The following is a 6,754-nucleotide window of genomic DNA, read 5'->3' as shown; positions in this document are numbered from 1 at the left end:
TTTAGATTAATTATATTATATATATATATATATATATATATATATATATCATGAGTTGGAAGCAAAGTCAAACATTTTTCCAAAAATAATTTCATGAATGAAATAAAAATGATCAATGAAATTCCCCAAATTAGAAATGAAAATTAGCAGATCTGCAAACTCGGACCGCAGGTTTGGGTCCAGGCCAGGGCAAACATCAGATTTCACTTTTGGGTCTTGAGAAAATTGTTTGGGAACTATAGGACTATAGTGTGTCCAAAGATAAACATGTTAATTTTCAATCGCAAGGACTTAAATGGCATGGTTTTCCTTTGTTTTCCAGTTCAGGTTAAAAAAAATCACACCTGTGTGAAGTGAGTGGTGCAACTCTGTGTGGGGTCCCCGGGGGATCCCCAGAGGTTCCAGACACACAGGAACCCGGCCAGGGACACCCATAGCTGTCTATAGGAGTGGTTGCACCACTCAGGGACACCCATAGCTGTCTATAGGAGTGGTTGCACCACTCAAAAAAAACTACAGCAGAGTAAAACATGGCAGACTGCATAATGCTGACCTTATATTGCACTAATCTGTGAATATAAGCAATAGTTTTTATAGTTTTATAGCATCTGTATCTACGTATTGTGAATTATTCTTGTCTTTCTGCACAAAGGTTTCCAATCACCGGTTCCCAAACAGTGGGTCGGGGAGACATATTTATGGGTCCCTTAAGTAAGGTATACTTATATATTCAGGGATTTCACTTAATTCAAATATCACTTTTTTTTGTTTCGTTGTTGTGATAATCCTCCCTACTATAGAGTGTGCTGACCATATAAGGAGTTCCTCCCCGTCCCCAGTTAACCCCTGGGGGTCAAAAATCACTGAATGCTCCTTTAAGCTTTGTTCTATACATTCAGTTTTTAATTATCATTATTGTTTTTCATGAAGAATTCAAATATTGAAAACTGTAAAAAAAAAAAAAAAAAAAAAGAAATAAGGGGAATTTATCCATTCCAAGCATTAGTTTTGCACAAAAAAACACTCATTGGGATAAAAACGGCCATAGCCATCATGAAAACCCCCTAGTTTAGTTTAGTAAAAACGGCCATAGCCATCATGAAAACCCCCTAGTTTAGTTTAGTAAAAACGGCCATAGCCATCATGAAAACCCCCTAGTTTAGTTTAGTAAAAACGGCCATAGCCATCATGAAAACCCCCTAGTTTAGTTTAGTAAAAACGGCCATAGCCATCATGAAAACCCCCTAGTTCGACATGTCACATGCTACTTACAGCAGAATGGATTTGAGGTAATTTTGCCTTATTGTTGTTGATGGTGGCCATATGGATTTGGGGCTCTCATGAATGGGGGCTCAACGGAAGTATCAGATACGACCCCACTATATACATATGATATAATATATAGTATTATAATATTTTTTTTCTTCTTCACAGAATCAAATGTTTTATGGTCATGATTCACAAGGATACTGGATGGCTTGATTCTAGGCTTATGGATAATTATGGGACAAATAAATGGGGTCTGGAACAATGGAACTAGAGAATGGCCATTTTCTGCTGTTTATTAAAAATAAAAATAAACACAGCCTAGGGGTTCATGGTCCTTTAAGTTATACACAATGTTTCTTTTCAAAAACATTTTTACACTGCCCCTCTCGAAAAGGGAGTGTAACTGTAAAGCATCATCTTAACAGCAGAGGGAGCCATTGCGCAATACCTTAAAAGCATCCAAATATCTGGATTATATTCAGAACGTCACAATAAAGAACAGAATCACAAAAAAAACAACAACCTTTAATACCTTGTGTCACAGTGTTAGTGGGACTGCAGATACATGGGGAGATGGCAACTATAGATATCTCAATTGTACAGAAGCTGTCCAAATATGGTTTACTTCTCTACATCAATCATGGCTTGGGTCAATCAACCTTCAGGTCAGCACATTGACATACCCAGTTAAAATCTGGAAAGCATCTTTTAGATTTTAGCATTTGGATAAGTGCAAATCTTTGAATATATATATTCTTTGACAGCAAACATCTTTAACTCAAATCTTTGCTTCTGGGGGTCATATTGAGATATTTTGAGATGGGTCACGTGCCACAGCGTGGGTCACAGCGTGCCACCGAGTGGCGTGCTACGAGCTTGTAGGTCTGCTATTTTTGAAAAATCAAAGAACGACTGACATAGAAACATAGCTTTTTCAGAAAACTGTCAGGATGTAGAAGACATTTTTAGAATCTGATCTCAGAATGGATTTTAAGATGTAAAATATTCTTACTGTACGTACTATACAGGGAAAATCCTCCCAGGCCTAAAATAATGTAATGTAATAATTGTTCTGATCTCAGTGCTGTATCTGTACTGCATGTGCAAAGGTGACTGACTGAAGGTGAACTGAGAAAACACAGAAAATACAAAGTAGAACATAATCCAACACAGGCGTATAAAAACAGGCATGAAGAACTAGGAAACAATGAGGGGAACCAATATAGGCAAGTCTTCTTGTATTCTATAACCAAAGGTTGATCTTTGTAAGAAATTGTGGTATTTTGCCATCTTAACATTTTTAAAGGAAAAAAAACAAACAAAAACAATGTAGTGAGTGACAATGCTACCAGTCCAAAGATCTTCCCGAGGCTACAATATTGTAATCTCTAACACATAAATTAGTAGTCAGAGCAAAGAGCATGCAACATTACCTATTGACACGACGGGTTATAAAATATAAATTGCTGTTCATAGCCAGACTCGATCTCGGTAAAATTGCAAAGTAATATCTTGGTAAAGTAATTTACAGCTTAAATCTCTCCTCAACAAGAACAGGTGAGATTTAAAAACAAAAAGGGTGCTCTTTATACATCTTGCTGACGTTAGCAATAGCATATTGATCCGAGTCAAAGTTAGTCATAAAAATAAGCCCCATTGGCCCGGTTGTGGAAAACGGTGGTGTGACACAGAGGGTGATTGTAGTCTACAGTTTGGCCCTTAGTATTTGTTGCATAATATCTATCTGTTCAGTGTTGCCAGGCAGCAGACATGGGTGAAATATAGCATGTACAATTTTGTAAGATGGTTTACTTTAGACGTTAAAAAAAAAGAAAAACTGGAAAAAAAAACATTTTCTTTTCAAGTCTAAACGCATCAGATCAACATTTTCAAACACATGTCTTCCCCATGCAGGCTTGGCAACTACCAGATGATATAAAAACCTTAAAGGACCCCCAAGTCCAAAGCGGGGTGTGATCTCTCGTGACTCCGCTGAGTTTGCATTGTTTTCAACTGCTCAGTTCCATTCTGTGAACACAGAAGGTATCGTAACATATAAAATGAACACAGTAGTTTTAACCTGACCATAACACAAAGCAAAAAAAAATGGAAACCATATACAGTGCAGCACTTGCATTTAAAAAAAAGCAAATTGTTCATCTCCATAACATATGTTTACACATTAACAATACATGGTCAAAAGACTTTTTTTTCTTCCTTTTTTCTCTCCAATCCTGCCTGGAAATCTGTTTGGCACGATTGTCATACAAACAGCGAAAGCTTTCTCTGGAATGAGATTTTCAAGGAGAGGACAAAATGAGAAGGTGCTGAAACTGGATTAGCGCAGATATAAAACAATCATGCTTGTATAGTAGGTGGGGTCAGTAAAAAAAAACAATAGAGGCTACAGCAGGTGCTAAAACTTTAAGGCTAATGATCACATGTACTGTATGCTATTAATACGTCTTAGAATTGATTCACTGAGGACCATGATGATGTTGTGCAATCATTGCCAATGTGCATGACCATGACCAGAATGTCTGTTCTTAGTTCAGTTCTGCTGAGTTACCCTGAACGAGGGAGGGATGACGTACTGTATGTATGGAATGGATATGAACAGTAATGTAAGCTTCTATACAGTATAGTCACTGTCGGCAGAAACCTTGTTTGTCCAAAAACAAAAAACCTTACTTGTATGTAATTGGAAAACAAATAACGCGTGTTCCAATGGATCAGTTATTTATTACTAGTTATTAGTTAAGAGATTCAGTCCCATTTCGGACATACCAACATCCATTTCATGACCGCACACCAATCATTCTGATCCTCGAGTATGCCCCACGTGGTGAGATGTACGAGATACAGAAATACAGGTCATTTGGCATCTTGGCGAGCATCGCTCTGCCAGGTGTCTGATACACTGATGCACTGTACTGTACTGATGTACTGTACTCTGCCAGGTGTCTGATACACTGATGTACTGTACTGTACTGATGTACTGTACTCTGCCAGGTGTCTGATACACTGATGTACTGTACTGTACTGATGTACTGTACTCTGCCAGGTGTCTGATACACTGATGTACTGTACTGATGTACTGTACTCTGCCAGGTGTCTGATACACTGATGTACTGTACTGATGTACTGTACTCTGCCAGGTGTCTGATACACTGATGTACTGTACTGATGTACTGTACTCTGCCAGGTGTCTGATACACTGATGTACTGTACTGTACTGATGTACTGTACTCTGCCAGGTGTCTGATACACTGATGTACTGTACTGTACTGAAGTACTGTACTCTGCCAGGTGTCTGATACACTGATGTACTGTACTCTGCCAGGTGTCTGATACACTGATGTACTGTACTCTGCCAGGTGTCTGATACACTGATGTACTGTACTCTGCCAGGTGTCTGATACACTGATGTACTGTACTCTGCCAGGTGTCTGATACACTGATGTACTGTACTCTGCCAGGTGTCTGATACACTGATGTACTGTACTCTGCCAGGTGTCTGATACACTGATGTACTGTACTCTGCCAGGTGTCTGATACACTGATGTACTGTACTCTGCCAGGTGTCTGATACACTGATGTACTGCCACAAGAACGTCATTCATTGTGACATCATGATTAAGAATCTGCCATTTGGCTTTTGTGAGCCGGTCGTACTCAGTCATCCAGTGTGTGTGTGAGCCGGTCGTACTCAGTCATCCACTCGAGCTCCAGACCAACACGGCATTGTGGGGTTTAGGTCGTTTTGTGTCACATTACAGATACATAACTTTCGCGAGACATGGCCAAAGCAATCTCGGGGGTCCCCAGCCAAAAAACGTTGAGAACCCTCTGGGCTAGGGGGTCTCCTAGCTGAGTTATTTGAGTTGGTTCTTACAATAAAAGACAAACCAGAAGAAAATGGCACCACCGCCAAAACCACGACAGACTGAAGCAAAGAGCAGGGGAAACAAAGACGCCATCAGAAGAGGACGACAAAGAGGCCCTGTCGTTGTTGAACAAGCTGATCCGCAGTAACTTGGTCAACACCACCAACCAAGTGGCGGTGCTTCAGAGGGATCCCAACGGCCCGCTCTACTCCGTCAAGTCTTTTAAGGAGCGTCTGTGCACGAGGTATTGCCGTTGAACAGGTTTCCACCGGTGACCTGCCGGTGGACACGGACGGAAACCCGGACAACGAGGCGTACCTGCACAGGATTGGTCGCACGGGCCGATTCGGCAAGCCAGGGCTGGCCATCAACATGGTGGACAGCTAGTTCAGCATGAACATCCTCAACCCAATCCAGGACCATTTCAACAAGAACATTGAACGATCTGGATGAAATAGAGAAGATTGCCAGCTAGAGCGGACCGGTGCGGTGACATGCGGTGTTGTTAACAGTATGACAAGAGTTTAATTATAAGGCTAAACTATTACAAACACATATAGATGATTCTAGATTAATAGGACGGGGATGAATTTAATGTTGATTTGTTGATTGTTAAGTTAAATTAAATACTACTATAAAGAACAGCTGAGTCAAAAGTTTTCAGAATCATTAGAAAATAATAGTTTGCTGGTGGCTTGTTTTGGAGTCTGTTAGAGCAGATGTATAATGTAAATGTATGAATTCTGCATCTTCCTATGACCTTACTATGTTGTATTATTATCATCCTATGTAAACATGTACTGTGTTTGATATGTTAACCTATGACCGAACTGTAAAGCACTTGATGTTCTGTATGTCCTGCCTGTGAAGCACTTTGAACTGCAACCCTGTATGAAAGGTGCTATATTATAAATAGCTTATTATTATTATTATTAACATTAACATTGCAGACTTTGGCGATGGTGGGTCATAATGAAATGAGAACGGACTACATGGGGATAGAGGTTAATGTTTTTTTACTGGTTACTTATAAAACCCACACCGACTTGACTGACCACTTTCAAGCTGGCGTCCCCATTTTGAGCATGTCATTGTCAGCGAAAAGTTCCAGAACTAGTAGCCACGTCATCACATGCAAGTTTGTAGATTGGCTATTTTCGCTACTTTTGCTGTCTGAAGTATGAAATAGGACTTAGCCATTAGGTGGTTAACCCATTCTGAACGGGCACCCATTTTGGTGTCAGCATCATGTTATGCTTTAGCTATTGAAAAATAGAAGATCTACAAGCTCATAGCGCGCCACCGAGTGTCGCGATACGAGCTTGTAGGTCTGCTATTTTTTGAAAAATCGAAGAACGACTGACATTTTTTAGAATCTGATCTCAGGTCAGAATGGGTTAATCAGACCAGTGTGTGTCCAGTGGAAACCTTGTGTGAATCTGATCTCAGGTCAGAATGGGTTAAAGGTGATCAATAGCATTCATTTCAAAACAAAACGAAACATTCAAACACAAAATATGGACGTTTCTGCCCGATCGTGACGATGTCATACTGTAATGAGAATGGACCACATGAGGATGAAGATCTGGATATTAACC

At 39.9% G+C, this 6,754-nt stretch overlaps 1 long non-coding RNA gene across 1 annotated transcript; it reads left to right on the top strand.

Moving 5' to 3' along the window:
- The first annotated feature begins 1,597 nt into the window (after window positions 1-1,597).
- LOC310878139 lies at window positions 1,598-6,746 on the top strand. The gene is made up of 5 exons (XR_014570859.1): window positions 1,598-4,177; window positions 4,334-4,380; window positions 4,851-4,961; window positions 4,996-6,359; window positions 6,611-6,746. It is a non-coding gene; the product is annotated as an uncharacterized lncRNA (long non-coding RNA).
- The last annotated feature ends 8 nt before the right edge of the window (window positions 6,747-6,754 follow it).

This window comes from Protomyctophum parallelum, assembly GCF_964188405.1.
Source record: "Protomyctophum parallelum genome assembly, chromosome: 20".
Lineage (NCBI taxonomy): Eukaryota > Metazoa > Chordata > Actinopteri > Myctophiformes > Myctophidae > Protomyctophum > Protomyctophum parallelum.
Note: the sequence above shows the minus strand (reverse complement) of the source record. Positions and strands in the feature narration are given on the sequence as shown.